The sequence below is a fragment of the Buteo buteo genome, chromosome 5 (assembly GCF_964188355.1).
Source record: "Buteo buteo chromosome 5, bButBut1.hap1.1, whole genome shotgun sequence".
In the NCBI taxonomy this organism is placed as follows: Eukaryota; Metazoa; Chordata; class Aves; order Accipitriformes; family Accipitridae; genus Buteo; species Buteo buteo.
This window is the reverse complement of record NC_134175.1, coordinates 17,765,970-17,785,246: the sequence shown is the minus strand read 5'-3', so window position 1 is coordinate 17,785,246 and position 19,277 is coordinate 17,765,970. Positions and strand designations below refer to the sequence as shown.

Here is a 19,277-nt window from a genome sequence, read left to right as displayed (position 1 = left end):
GTACGGCGGTGAACGTATATTTGTAGGAGTATCAAATTGAAAAAATAAGATATTCAGGTATGTCTGTAGCCCTGAAAATGTAGAAGGCAATACAGATTTTTCTTTAAAATAATTATTTTGTTTTTATCTCACAAACAATTTACAACTTAATGGTAGAACCACCAAAGTGCAGTTGGTGGAACTGCTTTTTCAAAGATGAGCAAAGAGACAATGGTCTTCTAAGAAAAATGAATCAATCAATATAAAAATGAATTCCCCACACATCTTTCACCTGTTTTTATTTAATGCTTAATCAATTTCTAAATATCACAAAATAAAAACATGTAATTATCACACATCTGTTATATATCAGAACAATTACTGTCACATCTGTTAACATTTATTTTTTCCCCAACTCTTCATCCTATCCACCTAGCTTATGTTTTCTTTGAGACATAGTTCTTGAGACAAGAACTAGTTTGTTATGATGGGTTTTCTTTTTGCAGGTGTTTCTACGATGCCCAGTGCCTTGTTCCAATCTTCTTATAGCAGGCAGGGTTTTGGTCATGAGGAAAGTTCTGGTCACGATGGTCACATGTCTAAAATGCACTAGATTGCTACAGTCAGCTTATCTTTCATATGTATGAAAAAACAGGTCATATGGGGGAGCAATGCCAAGAAAAGCAATCTCAGCTTTTTTACTAAAGTAACAGACATCAAACCCACAATGAGAATCAATAATCTTCTTAAAGTAATGAAAATAACTAACCACTTAATCTCTCCATGCACGTACTTTCCTCTATATTCCCAATATTTCTAAACACATACTAGACTTTCCTTGTTTAAAAAAAAAACAACAAACCAAACCCAAAACAAACACACAAAAAAAACCAATTGGGAAACCAGTAAGAATTCACTGTTTGCCCCTAGTATTTTAGCCCCAGTTCACAATGATTCAGGTAAGCATTATGGAACCACTAGCTATTTTAATGTGCTTAATATAGTGACACATAAGTGGAAATTTTGGTGGGTTTTGCCACTGACTTCAGTGGGAGCAAAATATAGCCAAGTCTAAACTGTACATGCATAAGGCAAGTCCAAATATCATGCAAGAATAATTAGGTTATGCTAGACGTAAATCATTGCAAAACAATTCCTTATGCTTATGATGCCCACTACTTACAGCCTGAGCAGATAACATAAATTACAGTTTGTAAAAGGTGCAGTGATCATTTTTAGAAATGGAGAGCTAAACACTGTGATAAGCAATTTTATTTAAAAACTCATTCTATTTTGAAATCATAAGGCAGATCCCAAAAGCATTTGAATGGTTCCCTTTCATCTACAAGAAATAAAATAATCTGTTTTCATTACAAGCTGTTTATCATATGAAGCCAAAAGGATATTAAGACTGACAAAAGGGAATCAGTTACAGGCCTTGTGCTACAGTGAACTACAAAATCTTATGACATAATACAACTTAATAATGCATAGTTGATAGCCATATAATGTTCTTTTGCTTTTTTCTGATTCTAAGTTCTACATGTAATTCAACAAATGTTCATCTAGAATCCATCCAGGTTCAACACAAGGTTAATGTTGTGAATATAATTAGAGGCAGGCAAACTGGCTTGGAAAAAATAAGTCTCCAACTTCTCCCAGTTTTCCACCCTACATTCATTCTCATTCAAATCTTAGATGTTGCCAAATTTTACAAAATATTTTTCCATTTTATCACACAAACGGTAAACATTAGGGTTTTTTTCTTAGTTATTTTTTGTTTGCTTTTGTATTGTTTTAGTTAATTGCATTCAATAAACAAAATTAAATTCCCATGCTTTTACTGTGAAAGCTGCCTACATAAATCCCATTATCTATGATTTTTCAACTGTTTGTCTAGAATAGTGCTGCTCTTTATGTCTAACAAGAGGTTCAGCCAACACATAGCATTAGGGTGGCTTTCTGAAATTCATTCAACTTTATCCTCACAACATCCCAGCAAGGTCAGAATATACTATCTCTATTTTCAAAGTGGAAAACTGACATTTTGAGTAAGCTGAATTATAGGGAGGCCTAGAATCGACCATAAGATTGCCAGACTGCTCTGCCATTATGCTGCTAGACTAGTAAAGACAAATCTTTTTCATGCTATGTACTATTTTCCATCTTCTGCCCTCTTCAACTCTGGTCCTTACATATTTGGGCCCCATTCACATACTGATGGCCACATGCTTATTCTGGCACATGTGCTGAGATCTGTCACTATGCTAGATCATTCTTCCCATCCCTTATAGTTTGTTATTTTATGCAGCTCCAACGGATATTGCTCAGCTCTAGTCATCTGTGCCTTTATTAAGCAAAGACTTACAAAAAACCTTCTAGATATTACTTTTGCTTTTCTGTACCCTCTCACTGTCTAGTTCTTTTTTTGAGTCAGAATGGTGAGGTACTATGGGAAAGGCTCAAAACTTCCAGTAATTCTAATAGGAGGAAATACTAATGAAAACCTGTTTCTCAGGGGACGCACAACCTGAACATGTGGATCTAAAAAATTGAAAGAGTGTCAAAGAAGCACCTGTTGCTTGGGTGTTCAGCTATACAGGCATTTTTTGAGCACAGTTGTGCCATATATTTGATATCTTGTCATGGTCAAGCCCAGAAGTGGCTTTGACGATTCCTTCAGAATGTCTATTGAAATATAAAGTAAGTATATACATTACGATAAGCAAGATGGTTGCATACTTCTGGTTATATCTCTTCAGAAGGGCTTGCCCACCTGCATCCAAAAGGGAGATGGGGTTGATTATGACAGGTCTTGGAAGATGTTTAATCTTTACTGGTGATAGTACAGATTACTTTTAACATGTAAACTGGATAGAAGTGGGCCAATGGATTCATCTACATTCACATTACATATTACTTTTCATATATTAAAGAAGTCTGGAATGACACTGAGGCTTTTATCTCAAGTGGGTCATTATTCTCTTTACCCTGAACTTCAGGATTACCTCAAGTAGTCTGGGCTTCAGATCTCAGGAGCAACATCTTAACTGTTATTTCTCTAATAACAATACTCTAGTAAAAAAACCAAAATCATTTAGTGCAGAAATGTAAAAAAAATGTACTCTAGTGGTGTCCAAGAATGCTTTGTATTTCATAGATGTCTTTTCCTACAAGAGGCATTTTACTTTTCCATCTAACTCATCTAGCATATCTTAGTTTTCATCTGCCCATTTTCTCAGCTTTATTTTCTTTACTGGCTGGTGGAGATGTATGATAGAAAGCTGAATTTGTAGTTGATCTTAGAAGCAGACATTCAGACTCTACTGTGTAGAAATAGAGTTCCTGGATTATGGTGATATTCATAACCTCTACATTCTTGCTAAAATTCTATATTTACTGTTCAGAACTAGGCAATAAAGGTTGATTTTTTCAGTGAAACATGAAATGTGACCAGAAGAAAGCATAACATAATAGGAGAACAAAACTACAAGATGGTACCGAATTGTTTTCTCTTTTCAATAGAGCCACTTCATGCTACTCCACCTTTATCTTAAGACAGGCATCCTCCAGTTTTTAGTGCTAAATTAAATAGTAAACTATTAACAATAAATATTATACATATTTTGAACTGCAATCAGTCTCAACTCTTTATTCCAGAAATAACTCATCTGACTACAGTAAACTGTAGAAAATTAATTCTGCACATCAAAATGAGAAATGCACAACACAACAATTATTAATTACCAGCTGCTTCCTTAACTGAGAGATGTTTTTTGTTGGCCATTCAAGCCTGGACATTCGCTGTGTCCATACAGATAACTGTCTTTCAAATAGATAAGTTTGCTAGGAAGGAATTTGTTGACAATTTACTCTGATTGAAATGCTTTTCCTTTTCATTGCTCCCCTTCCACCCCAAAAAAGATACAACATGTAAAAAGCTTTTATTTCTTTTACTGTGCACTGTAGAAACAGAGAATATGTTTTCCTCCAGAGATTCAATACAACATTATATTTCAGAATTAAAGAACAAGGATGGAACAATGGCTCTTTCTGAATGTATCCAAATGGATGACTAATGCAATCATGTCCAAGTGAAGAAATAAGTTTAAAATAACTATTTAAAATCTACTGCAATCATGTACATTTTGCTTCATACAATCCAAGTGTATTTCAAGAACTCATGCTGTGGCTTTGCACATGCACTCTCTCCTAGATGACATATAATTTGTCTCTATTCAGGCAATATTCTTCTCCATCAGATACTTCCATAGGATTCTTTTTTTGACCAATATTTATTGTTTTTTTAATTCCATCAACTCCACCTTGAAAGTCTTACCTTTTAAAACTCCTACACTTCTTCCAAATCAATCAGTTAGTCCCTCAACATCTGTTTCTTATTTAGCCATCACTTGGATAAATAATTCTTATTTAGTAATTCAATAATTCACTTGGACCCACGTTAGCAATGGATAATAAAAACCTGTTGTCTTGAATCGGAGAGGGCAATGCCTTGCTGCTATGTATTACTTGGCCTATCTGCTCCCAACAGTGGCAGCCAAAGGCTACATGTGAACTTTATTTTTCAGTTTTTTCAGTTGAAAGTCAACTTCTACCCATTCACATTGGAGAGTTATGAAGCAAATGGCCAATGATAAAGCATGACAATTTGATAATTTTGAACCTACAATTTTCCTCCTTTTTTTTTTTTTAGAAGCAGCAGCAAACTGCCAGAGTAGACATTATCTATAGATGCTAAATAGCTTAAGACAAACTCCTACCATCTAAAAAAAGGCAGTTATACTCAAGATCTGATTAGCTCCAAATACATAATTTTAATTTATTTCATGTACCTTCTGCCGTCAGGAATGAGCAGACACTCACTTTTTTTCCTCTGCATTCTATTCAAGTCTGTTCCCCATGGCATTGCAGCCCCTTTCTTGAGTCCAAGAGAAGCTCCCACTGGTATCTGTAGAGACCAACCCAGTATGTCTGTCACTTATTGATTAGTGCAGTTTCTTGAGACTACTCCAAATGAGGCGGTCTTTCATTTCCTCCCCCCCCTCCAAGAAAAAAAAAGTGTGAAAAATACTTCTATATTCAGGCCAAAGGTGAAAAACTTAGTCGTCTTTACTCAGCCATATTTAGGCATAGAGGGATAAAAAGGGAAAGTTTTTCAAAGTGTAAAGCATAGATGCAAAGCATCTATGTGAGAGAGCTGAAAATTAAGATGTAACACTCATTCAGTTAGCATTTGTCTCCAAGGAGGACTGCAGTTATTTTAGTAAGAGTATAATGCAGCTAGTTTAATGTTTTCTTTGTATTAATCATTTCTAGTTAATAATACTTCTGCCTACACTAATAACAATTTCAGATGTGACCTTTTGCCACTCTTTATCTAGAACTCCTTGCATAGAGGATAAGGAGGGTGATGGACCAGAATCTCTAAAGGCATTATGATTTTTTTTTTTAAAGGCAGACATAGCTTTTTTTACAATGTGTAAAACAAAACAAAACAAAAAAGCATAACTGAAAAAAAAAAAAATCTCTGAGAATGATGGGAGTCTTTCCACTGCCTTTGATAGAAATAGGATTTGTCTTTAAAAGACAGACATGTCAATACATTAGGTGCAACCTCACACTGAAATACTTAAAATTCTACTAAAAACTATGGAAAATTTTGTGTTTCTATAGAAGATACTGGTATAAACAATTCTGCAGGTGCCATCCAAATGACAACAAAGTGGACAAGCAGGGTCCAAGCAGTGAAACAAGATCTGGAAGCCTCAAAAAAATGAAGCTGAGCAGGATGATACATCAACCTTTCTTAAGAGAAAAAGGCAAAGCTTAGACCTGGCTCAAATCACTTAATTGCCATAGTTGGCACTGACAGGAATGGATTTTACTTTTTATTAGGCAACAGCTTATATTACAGAGGTTTTACTGACTACTATCTATAGGAAGCTATTGCAGATTCCAACAGCAGAAGCTGACACAGAGACAGCCTCCAATATTACACTGTTTGCCAGAAGTCAAGAGACATTCGACACCTTCTGACAAACAGCAATTTGAGTATGTGTCTGAGATGGTTTATCTCTTTTGGAAGTATAAGAGAAATTTATGGCTCTTCAAAACAGTACTTTAAAAATTCCAGCAACATATTTGCATGTCATTCTAGATTATATATTTGTGTTAAGAATACAAGCTGGTGATCAACAACGTTTCCTGTATGTATTTATTTAATTCAAATTCACAGAGATCCCTTGTTTGCACATGACTGAGAATCAATTAAGTATTGGACCTCATAACAACAGCAGAAAGAATGGGATTCTTTCCTCAAAGAGGACTTCCTGTCACCAGGAAATTAAATGTTTCTTCTGGCAGACAGTAAAGTACACACAGAAATAAAAATTAATCTGTAGGCTTATACTTACATGCTTTCTCAAAGTTAATTAAGAGAGAAGGTTACCCAAAGTTCAATGAATGAGGCAATACCAACTCAGGAAATTATCTCAAGAGATATGAAAAATACAAAATTCTATTTGTTGAGCAGATTAATATATATATAATAGCTTCTTCTACTGTCTTTTGCCAAGTTCTCTGATTATTTTAAAGTGTGACTCTTTGAAGTCCTCTATGAACAAATGCAGGGCTTACACTAGAGGAACACAGTCTCAAAAATGAAAAAAAAAAACCAACACAAAACCAAAATTACAAAAGATTGGGTAATTAACACAGAACCAGGATAGGTTCTCTCTGCTTAACAGACAGACTTGCCTAGATATCAAGAACACACAGGGAAAAACATGGCCCCAGTTCGTGTAATGGCAATTCAAGAGCTGAACTACACATGTGCAAAAATTCCCCAAGTTTTCTTGTAAGTGAAAAAAAAAAATTAGGTTCATTTGTTTAAGACTATTAGCAATAGGAAAAAAAGGATCTGATAGTTTCTGGGGTGACAGAAGTTTCTCTACCATCCTGGAATTAGTAACTTTGTCAAGGATTTATTTCTGGATGTGTTTTACCTTTTCCCTTGTCATTTTAGCCCCAAGATGAAACTTAGAAGGACTGACACTACAAACCTGGTAGCAGACACCACTTAATTTAAGGCAAGGGCAAGAGGGTAAATTTTTTCTAACAGTCATTCAAACTGTCTGCACTATTATGCTTTGATCTTCAAATTAAATCCAAACCAACATGTTTATCAGCTCTGTGCAATCCCATCTTTGCTGCAGCTACACTGATACTTGGAAAAGTGAAGAACTAGCTTCTCAATGATAGCTTGGACTATGCATCTTAGAACTTGGTCGTACACAAAGAATTTACATTCTGGGAATGAATCTAATCAGGAAATCAGGACTACTTAAATGTAGAGACTCAAAATACCTGGGATGTAGCACTGAGCTCTTCTGAGAACAGTGTGACAAAAGGCTACGGGGGGCACTCTGCTAGATGCTGTCATAAAAACGTAGCCAGAATAAAGATTCTTCGGTATAACATTTACAGTCCTGTTTCAGTTAAAGTGTTTTCCAGATGACAAGAAACACATAAGTACTCATTTTCAAAGATGTCTCTGTCACTATCCAAAAAAAATGGTTTAGGAAAAGCATTTTAAATACATATATTAATTTCACTTAATTCCAATAATCAATGACTAAAAAAGAGGAGCATACACATTCTGGGAAATCTACATTAAAATTATCTTTGACTTTCATACATTCTCAAAAATCTAGGAAATACAGATCACTAGTGATATTTTAGGGTACTTTTTATGATGTTCACATACTTTGGATACTCTATAATTAAGTACCATCCATGTAGAGAGACAGACAAACAGTTCATCACTTTCAAATCTATAGTTAGGGCCCCAACTAGGCAAGGAAACCTTTATAGGCCCTTTTGAAGATTACAGCCCTGGGATCAGGACTGAACTGTTAAGCAAATATCTTAAAAACTTAACTGGCATTGACTCATGACAGAGTTGCACAGCTCATTCTTAGATTCATTTTCTGTTATGTTTTTGTGTAATGCTTAGGCTCTAAAAATACCCCACAAAAGCTGAAAAGCATAAAGCTAGCTAGTCTTTTTGGTAGGACAAATAATTTTTGTGATACACTAACAAAAAGTTTTATGCATGATATAGCAACACAAAATAATTTGCTTTACTGTAATAAAGTTTGAGTTTTTATTTTGACCTTTTAAAATATTTACATAAGGTCAAAACAAAATTAACAGGCAGTAATAACCCTCTCCAACATAGTAAGTCTAAGTAAATCCATACTGCTGCTCCATTAAGAATGGCATATGTCACTGCATACAAGTTTAGGAATTCCAGTGGGTCATTGAATCGCTTGCTAGCTGCAAAAATCAGTTTGGAGCCACTATTATCAAATTCCAGGGATAAGGAGAGAAATCCTTCATGTTTACTCCATGCTGCTCTGGCTGGGAGCCAACAATAGCAAAGGAACATAGAACTGCAGGACTAAATCCCCATTCAGCTCACCCTTGTAGTCATAAAAAGGTTTATGCAGATAAAAGGACTGACAGAATTGTATCAAGTGCCATGCACTGAATTACTAAAAGCTTCCAAACACCCTTTTTATAAAGAGCCTTAAAGGGATGATAAATCAGTTTCTTAACATACCGCATGGAAATTTATGACACTAGTAAAATATAGTGGTTTTGTTGTCATTCTGTGGCAGGGTATGCTTCTGTCTTATTTTGCACAAAAATACAATCTCAGAGAGGTACCAGCCTTATTTTACACAAGGAGAAATATAATCCGGAAGACTTACAGTGTTTGTATCAAGAAAAGAGAAATTATGTATGCCACATGGAGAAAAAAAAAAAGAATGACAGGTGGTAGATTTAACACTGTTGTAACACTTCAGTCATATAGTTAAAGCAAATACCAACTGTTGTGTGAAAGTCTAAAACAAGCAGAGAAGAGAAATGTGAGTTGTTAAACTATCACACTGTTTACATTTGTAAGCAATGCGACAGCAGTCATGTTTAACATATCAGACTAAGTAAAAGCAAAAAATTTCAAAAAGCTAAGTTAGAAGCCTTCCTGTTTCACATGCTTTGATAGCTGCTCTCTATACTGCGACCTTATTGCCTTGAATTAGATTTTTAGAAAGGACTACTGTTATTTAAGATCTTAAGTGGCGACACCAAATTCCCTAAAATTATCAGAATGCAAAAAGTCCCATTTTTCTCCTTTAAGTGTCTACATGAAAGGTATTTCAAAAGTTTAGGTATTCAAGTATTAGTCACATATTACTTCTTGCCTTTGTGTCAGTATACCACAGCATAAACTGAATCACATGCACTAGTAACATCACATCCATCTATGATTCTATGATCTTGATACATATTTTGAAATTTTCTTCCAAACTGACCATGCTTCTTTTCAGAAAAAGCTATAAATTCCCACTAAATAAATATTTTGCCTTTTGCTCTGCTAAAAAGATTAGCTACATTTTAAATTGACCACCAAAGATTGACTAGAGCAAACCCACAAAGCTTTGATTGGTTCTTCACGTTTCTTCTAAACAGAGGGGTTTTCTCACATCAGAAATATTATTAAGAATCTATAACTGGTATCTAATACGGTCTTCCCATGTGCAGCATACAATAAGTGCTTCCATGCTTAATTTGGTGCATTCCAGATATATGGTTTCACAATAGAAATCAGTGGGGAAAATCATCACAAAGGTATTCCTGCTCTCCACATGCTCCATGCTCCCTTTAAGCCAGTTCACTTCCATGGAAGTGTTGGCACACCATGTAACAGAGGAAGCAGGAAGGGCAGAGTTGCAAGATGGAGAGAATACCCTAAACTGGTACTAGCACTAAATGCTTTAAAATTAAAGACTCATGCACCCAGCAGGTAGATAGTTGAAATGCTGGCTTCAGTAACCCTTCCTGATGGTCACAGCCTTCCCACATTCACCCCATTATCTTTCCCCTTCTCATTTATGCCAGAACAAGTCATATAATTAAAAGCCTAAACTGATACAGGGTTAAAAAACCCAAACTCCTCTTCCTTGATGCGTTGCTTTCACCCCAAATTAATAATTAATTCGGACATTCAGTTTGCAAAGTTCTACAAAAACAATTTCTCTGGCAGACCAGAAGCAAGGGGAACTGTGATCACAAAACTTTTAAGACAGCCTTGCTATGAGAAAGGCATCTCATGGAACTAAACACAACATGTGAGAGAAAACAAGCCCTGCATTATGGCTTCATTACTCTGCACAGCTGGTGACATTTTGCACAGATGTCGCTACTTAATATCAATAAAATGGAACAACACAGAATAAACAAAAGATAATTTACATGTGTCATTTGGCATCGGTCATACCTCAGGTGACAATGCTTCAAGTATCAGTGCAACAGCAAAATAATAACAATAAACTTGGAAGAGGTAAAACAGAAGAAAAGAAGCCTTTAACTCCCATGAACATTCATAACATCTGTGGAATTTTGTCAAAGATCTTCAGTGTCCAGTAGTCTGGAAAAATCAAGGTTCTAAATACGATTTAGAAATCTTAATAGGGAATGGAATAAGTAAACATACCAGTGTTCAACAACTCTTAAAAGTTTAAAGACTGCAAAGTGTATGCAAGGGCCCTAAGAGCATCCCCCCTTCTGGACGCTTGTCTACCTGGGCTCAGGGCCAAGTTAGAGAGTGCAGCTGCAGGCTATCCCCCTTCCTTTGCTGACCATGCAGAGAGGCTCCCAGTGTTTAACCCTTTTCCCGTGGGAGCTGCTTTTAAGCTGAGTCTCTACCATTTGCCCCTGCCTGAGCTACACCTCCTGCTGTGATGCAGCTGAACCTATGTCTCCTCAGGGGCCCTGTTGTTCCAGCCCACCTGTGGGCTGATCCTGGCCTGGCCTCGGTTTGTCTTGGTGTCCCTAACCGGCCATCTTGGGGCTGTGTCTGACCCTTTTTCTGCTCGCTGGACCTGCCTTGTTTACCTCACTCAGGTACTGCTGTCTGCATTACCACGCTCAGCTCCTGGTTCACCTTCTCTCGTGGAGCAGCCAGCCCTCACTGCTTCATGACTGTCTAACCTTATGTTTTCTCTCAAGCATTCATAAGGGAATATAAATGGCAGAACATGATTTATAATGGTGTAATTACAACTGAAATAACTCTTACCCAGCTAGCTTGAGAAAATAAAGCTGAGAGGAAGTATAGAATAAAACAATTTTTAGGTCAGTCTGACATTCGTTGCAGGCAAATATTCCTTATGAAAATTAGACTCTATGGTCACATGATCTCAAAAGGAATATGGAAAAGAAGACATCTGTCATCACTGACATGACTGCTAAGATAGCAGAAAAACTTCAGCTGTGCCTAGAAAGTGACATAACTGGCTGGCAATACATATATATGGATAAACTTTTGACTCAGCTGTGGTGGAACAAGAGGGTATAAACCAAAACAATGAAGCTTAAAGGGAGCAAATTCTTTCCAACAGCTATAAACTTTATAAACAGCAAAATAACTTGATAATTGTGAAGATTTAAAACTCTGGGATGAGTATTACACTAATCTGGACAGCCTTCAGGGGAAATGTATTGTTGCTTTGGTAGTTCTACTCATAAATTGTTCAAACCTATTGAAGTCATATAGCTCTTCCTCAAGATATTCTGTCAAGTGAAGGCCCTGCACTCACCATTTCAATTTTCTTGTTTAAAGCCTTTAGTATGGGACCACTTACATTAGATTGTCAGATGCAGTTCCAACAGTTAGAAACGAAAAATCAAGAGCTTGCATGGGATTATGTTCAAGAGTATTTCTGTTCTGCCATCAAGTTATTTTTAACGTACTACATTTCTTAAAAGTTCCTTATCATCAGGGACATAGTTCATTTCACACAGTTCTCCAGAACTGTAATATTATCTTTTCCATAAATACAAGTTACTTGTGCTAGAAAGAATCAACCCCTTCAACTAACAGTTACTGAAAAAACAGAAAAAGAGGAAAAGCATAAAGCAACCTAGTACTTGGCCTAACAAAAGCCTTCCAAAACCAGCAACTATTGTTGGAGTCAGGGAGTAAGAAAGAAAATCATATTTACAATACATAAAAAATTAGCCTTCCACTGAGTATCATTTTATGCATAACCCTAATCTGCAGAAAGTCTGATCTCTCTTCACCACAGAAGGAATTACATATATGTAGGGCCAGGGTATCTGCTGCATCTAATAATTACTGGGGTAACCAGAGACATGGGATTAGAATAGAACTGTTCTGAACTACTGGTACTGGGCTAGTTTCCTGACAAAGCTACATTTCTCATAAACTACACTGGCAGCCAACAGTGCTGGATCCATATACCAGCAGGAATCATAGGAAAACAATGTCACAGCTGTAACTTGTTCTTCCATTAAAAGCAACTGAGGTTCTAGAAAGCTGATCCTGAGCTTTTGCAGAGAGTCAGCACGTGTTATCACGTTAGCAGGGTTCTGATGTAGATAACCATCCGCACCAAGTTACAGCACGAGAAACCAGAGCATGAGGTAAAATGACAGTAAAAAAATGCAACTCTTCTAAGGTTGCTCACTTCTGCAGTAAGACAGAAAAGGTGATAAGTAACTGACTACAGATACAAATAAAGAGAAAAAAGAAGGGTGGGAATATTGAAGGAAACAGAATACAATAGAAAAAGGGTATAAGAGAAAGAAAGAGAGAGAAAAAAAGTTTATGGAGCAAAGACAAGGAAATGGAACGAGCTAAGTGTGCATAAACATTCACCACAGAGAATTCAGATCACTTCAGCTCCAGACTTTTATTATCTGTAATAACAGTGACTGATTCAGTTATAGGTATTAAAAAGGAGCTGAGAATTAATCTGATAAACTCAGACAAAACTAACAAATTCCTGCAGTATGACTGAACTAGGATGAGATTATATAGCTAGTGATCAATTTGGCCCTCTAAACTTTCAATGCTAAACACTTGCAAGAACATCTAGCTTGACAACCTAGGGGTGATCCATGACCCACTTGACTGTCATTCCTTATTTAAATTGACTAACACAAGTGGATATTAAAATATCTGCAGCTTGATAAGTGAAATATGTAGTTTTACATAAAGCTTCCAAGTGATTCAGAAAACATATGTGATTGTTGCCAATAAATTATGCTTTTCATATAGAACCACTAATTGCAATCTTTTGAACCTAAAGTAGAATGCATTTAAGGCCACACACAGAAGGACATCAGTTCAGCAGGCACAATTTCTTAAACACGTAAAACACCCAGTGGATTTAATTTCTGCAGTAACAAACAGGATTTACCCTTGGTTCAGCTAAGGAAAAAAAGCAAACACAATCTCTTGCTAAAGCTAAGCTGGGCAACCCTTACAAAGACACAAAATAAATAGTTAACTCTTAATCCAATGGCTTTAGCAGTACAAAGGGGAGTGATCTGCAGATATGGGCCAGGTTCACAAGCTCTAACTAGCATCTCCTATTTGCCATTCATAGAGAAAGAGTACTGGCCTACACAGACCACAGATGCATTCTATATGTCCTTAAAAACTCATCTTCATAACTACGTTCAAATTCAGAGACTAGAGGAATGACCATCTGCACAAATTCTCACAATTACACCCTCATCTTAGGACACCACTATTAAAAATACTGGGTAACCATAAAGTAAAGAAATAGTAGAGCTAGAGAGGTACTGCAGCACTGTGCTTTTATGACCTTTTTATCTTTATTACTTTTTAGTCCATGGAGATTATTGGTGTTTCACAAAAAGCCTACCAAAAATATACTGCGCACAATCCCATGCAAGCAAACAAACAAAATATGAAGAAATCAAGGTAATAAGAAAACTTCAAAGCTTAGCCCAGTTTTAATTTGGCTAGAAAACCATTGCGGCACATGACACAAGAGAGGTTTGTATATTGTTTTTCTCCAAATAAAAAAAGGCTGAGGAATGGTAAGTTTGTATTCACATCTCTCAAGGTGAGTATGTCTTCCCACAAACAGTATTATTTGAATGTACAAGTTCAATACGCAAAGGTTCATCTACCTAAAAAGCAAGATTAATTTACTGTTTCTGAGCTCTTCCTCATCTTTTCACCACTATGCTACTACACTCCTCACTGTTATATCCTCAAGAATTTTATGAAAATACTAATTGTAATAGCACTAGGCTTGCCATTTATGGAAATATACACAGTCATCTAGACAGAAAAGCAAAGATGGCTGCACCTTTATCTGAAAATTTTTGGGCTGAGCTTTAAGTAAGAATTTACCTTTAGATACTTTACATTTCCTTCTTTAAAAGGAATACTTTCTTTCTAATGGAAGGCAAGCAAAATTATATATTCAAGTTTTTCCAAGGGTTCATTTTGCTCATTTTTACTTCTGCAAAATTTAAAGGGGAAGGGAATGTAGACTAAAGAATTTGTCAAGTTTTGATAACATATGGAGAACTCACTGAAACCCTTCAATCTTTATTTTGAAAAAATGTGTAAAAATAACCATATTAGCTTGTCAATTATTTTGTTATTTTAGAATATTTCTATTTATACCAGTACACACACATACAACACTGATTTATGGCAAAGTCTTACTTTTTTGAGATATGAATACTTGAACAAAAGCTTTGGCATCCCAAGCATTTAGCTCAAAATTTTTACCTCCTTACCAGTGATATCAGTTCACAGATACTGGTACTTTTCTCCTTTTTGTGCCTAGCTCAGCCATTCCCCAACTCCTCCTCCAACAGTGGTTAGTGCTTTTCTCAGCAGGTAATTTGCTGTGAGGGGGAATTTGCAGTGAGATGGAAAACACCTGAGTGGGAAGGACAGCTCTGGGGCTGACTGCAGAATGAAAGGTTCTGGTCTCACCCCACACAGTCAGGGTTCAAATGACAACATCCCAAGATCTCTGTGCTACCTTGGAAAAACTGTAAAATTCTTATTTGAGGCAGGGCTTATAGTATTATAATGCTTCCTCACCTTGTTGCCAGGTAGCCTCTTCCATCTTCAGCCTCTTATTTGAGGACTACACCTTCTCTCTGATGAAGGAGGTGGGGGGCAGGTAGAGTAAAGAAGGTCTCAGCAAGAGGACACTCCTCTGCCCAGTCGACTCGTGCCATTTTACACTTTTCTCAGCATTTTACTCTCTTCCATCTGTGATAAATCTGTTGGGGGGAAAAAGTGGTGTTGAGAGACTGACTCAAATGATTTCGATGTGTTCAGGAGAAAATACAAAATTTAAAACCAAATTATAAATAACATACTGGAAAATAAAGAAAACTGCTCTCTGTTTCAGGAAAATGAATGGCCAACACCTCCTGACCTCAATAGCGTAACATTACAGTCAATATTTGTGTCTCTAACATACTGATTTTTGAATGTTTATTCAGTTTATTTTGGAAAGTTAATGCCAAAAACCAAATCCAGTTCTCCTGCATGTAGCTCAGACAAAGTGTGCTCTACTTCAACGCAGGCACTACAGGTAACCTGGAAAATTTCATTAATCCTGATGATGAAGGAAATGGTACTGGCTCATGATTCTGATTTAAAAAATCCAAGAATTTATTTCTCTCCTCTCACAAATTAAAACTAGAAAATAATCTAAATATAATGCAAAATGGTCTATTTAAATTACTTTAAAGTCCTTAGAAGTATATATTTCTTTTTAATCCATGAATTTATTAAATACCACATTACATGTATTTTTCTTCCTTTTTTTTTGTCATATCAGTACCATCCTTTGTAAATTTAAATGATCTGCAAAGATGAGGAAAAAATAGCAATAAAATACAACTTACAGCCAACAGTAACTGTCAATTCAATACTAACTATAATCTTAGGATTCCAAGAAAAATTTTATTTCTTAATACTGAATTTATTCCACCTTGAGTAGTTAGATCTTCGTTCCCTGAAGCTAAATGTGAAGCTAAGAAACCTGCATTACTGCTCAGCTTCTGTAAAAGGGAGGGAAGGAATTCCATTGTATTTTAAGTCTCAGTCTACGTCAAAGTGTCGCAAGTCTTTTTTTCTTCCTTACGAAAAAAGTGAAATCAGAAATTCTGGTTGACGATTTCATTTCTTACTACTCTGATTGTCTTCTGTATTTCTTTGGACTAACAACTTACACAAAATATTCTCCAGTTTCTCTGTTTTTAACTATGCAAGGTAAGAAGACTTGGAGAAAAAGATTGGATTTAGCACTTCTAAACTATCAGTTGTCATAATCAGTCATAATCTCTTCCTCTAGAAACTAGCATATAGATGAGAAACCAGCTTACTGGCTATTTTAAAGTGAAACTGGTAATATTTAAAAACTTCCAGAGAAACAGATGGGTAAAAGGTTTAGTGAGGAAATATTTAATCAACAGAGATTTGGCAAATCTGTAAATGAATCCTTGCATGTGTGCTCTTTTCATTACAGGAAAGCAATATCCCTGCTGCCGATCATTTCCCAGCATTTTCAGTGCTAAACTGCACCTTACGACACACTGCCCCAACAGACTTAACTGTTTTAGCAACAGCCTCCTCGACTTACAGGCCAGATAATACAATCTTTAACATACACCCCACCCCTCCACCCCCCACCCCCAGATTTCCTATTTGGCCCCCCCCCCGAGGATCCCAGAGGAAGGTTCTACTTCTGGAGATTGTCGACTGGAGAAATCCAGAAATGGAATAATATGGTTACCTAAGCAGGGATTTGGAGTGTGACTTTGGTGTTTCAGAGATGAATGATTTGGGGGTACGGGTCTAATCTTGCAGTTCAGTGAAGCGAGCAAGGAAAAGGAATAAGTACCAGCTTTTCACTGACCCTATTGTTTTCAAAAAAAAACCCCACCAAACTGGTTTTCTCAAACAAGTTTTGTAACAGCCTAAATTCACATAATAGCAATACCTTACAAGCCCTCACCAAAACTTTAGCTTTCAAGTATTCATAGCTCCTGCTCTTTATATCACAGGAAAAGTATGCAGGGTCTTATACTCAGGAGAGCAGAGATGACAGTGTAAGGAAACTCAATAGTCACTTCGTTATAATGCAGTAGCTTCAACAAATAAAACATAAGCCTTAAGCCTTAACAGGGCAAAGCATCTAGTGTGTGAAATGTTTTAATCTATTTTAGAAGAATTATACAACTAAAAGGTAATGATTTCACACTGGCAACTCTTTTTTCTTATTGGCTTCCAGGCACAGTCATAATTTGTATGTAATTTTTAATGGAAATCTATGCCGAAATCACTCCTTGAAACCCTAGACGGCTTTTCTTTCCAGCCCTTCCTGAGCTTCTAAAATGCAACAGGTGTTACAGTAACTGTACTTGTTCCTTTCCCCTTGAGGTAACCGTGTGCCCCAAAGAAACTGAGAAGCTCTTGCCTGCATTTTTCCAAGTATATTAAAAGAGGCCTTACTGTGTAGATATTAATTAGAAATAATTACACTAATTTACTTTCATTTACCACAGCTGCCTTCCATCTACTTCACATTAAACCATAATTATACCTGTGATGTCCCCTTAGGGAAACCTCCATTCACCATACCTATAGCATTAAAATAACAGATTTGGGGAAGTTACAACATAACTATGCCAAAGGCTAGCAGGTGGTTAATATGTCCTAGACAGGATATTGCATTTTACATTATTTGTAACATAGATAACCTAAAAGACCAAGTCCAGGCAACCAGATACCCTGTAATGACAGATATGTGTTCTTGTAGAACCTAGAAATGTGAAAGAACCAATTATTGAAATGAGTAAACATGTTGACCCTTATTCATGCTTTTATCAGCTTCAAAAAACCTGAATAGAAATGGTGTATTTGTGATTACACTCAGGAACACATTGAAATGCTTGGACTTCACAGAGGTTTCCATCCAGATGACTGTCAAAAGAGCAAAATTAAGTTCATAAATATTTGAGGAAAGCAGATTTTTATACTGATGTGTGAGTTCACTGGAGTCCACAGGTCTCTGCTACAAATTATGCTAGAAATTATTTCATGAAATTATAGCAGATGAGGCAGCCAGCTTCAGTTCTGACAGCAAATGCATTATCTCACAAACTCTGGCCCATGATACAAGGGCAATGCATTGGCTTCTACTGTTTCTATCTGTACATCAATCTAGGAAAAAAGTATTTAATGTTGTTTTATGTTCACAAAGCTAATAAAGAATTGTATACCTTATAACAATCTCTCTATTCTAATATTTTTTATGTTACAATGCCTACAGAAATTAGCTCTAAGGTATTGAATGTTGGCTATTCTATAGAGCAAGATGCTGTGATTATTCAAGACATAAAAATCAGGTTTTCATGTAAATTTGAACACTCCATTGTGGCAGTTGCATTTCATTATTTGAGAGGACTACATGAAGAAGGAGTTTTATATTAAAAGTCCAGTTCACAGAGCTCTGTAAGTGGTTATGAAAAAAATTTATATTCTTTCTCAGACTTCCAACTCTTTAGGGAGGAGACCTTTTCTGCCTCTAAAGAATATAATGTGATTATTAAAAATCTTATTAGGATCTGTCTAGACTACCATAAAATTTGGTATGTTGTATACTCCAAACTTGGTATGACTTTTAATATATTAATTTTATTTTTTAACGCCAACTTGAAAGGAAAACTGCAGTGCTGAAAATGGTTGGTATACACTTCAAAAAAAAGAAAAACATTGTTTCTTCTTTTGCCAGTATAGTTGCTGTACTTTCCCTCCCAAAAATTCAGGATATAAATGTAAACGCATGTTAGTGGTGAAGGAGAATGACTACCATCTATGTGCATTCCTGGTACATGAAGGCTACCAGAGATGTTGCAAACTTGCTGCCAGTTTATCCACATGCTCTTCAGAGAAAGGGAAATATGTAGATCCTCAGCTGGTAGGAATTGTCAAACGTACAGGAGTGAAAGATATTATAATCATTCATGTCAGCCTTTATTCCTGTCCCTCTAGGATCCTTACCACTATCTTTTTTTATTATTAAATTACATTTGCTTCTTAAAGTTGAAGTATGTTCAATGAAGTATTATTATTATTAAAAAAATTATCATACCTACAACCCCCAGATATAGTCCCTAAAATAACAAAGCACAGAGCCAAACAGGCATAAAAATAAACTGTGCTTAATCTTTCTGAATACAGTTTGAGTTCATATGCAGCATAGATGTTCTGGAATTATCTGTTCTTAGCTCTTCTAGAGTATTCTTATTATGTGAAACTAAGAAACTTTAAAGTATTGGTATATCTACTTTAAAATCCAAGAGCCTGAGCAGCTATGAATCACAGTTCTCCA

General features: G+C 36.1%; 1 long non-coding RNA gene across 7 annotated transcripts in view; it reads right to left on the bottom strand.

Moving 5' to 3' along the window:
• LOC142031094 (uncharacterized) overlaps positions 1-19,277 on the bottom strand; it is a 141,832-nt gene that overhangs the window by 120,534 nt on the left and 2,021 nt on the right. For all 7 annotated transcript variants that reach the window (XR_012650405.1, XR_012650407.1, XR_012650409.1 and 4 more), the window contains exon 2: positions 14,969-15,153. This is a non-coding gene — a long non-coding RNA (uncharacterized LOC142031094). The remainder of the gene's footprint in view (positions 1-14,968; positions 15,154-19,277) is intronic.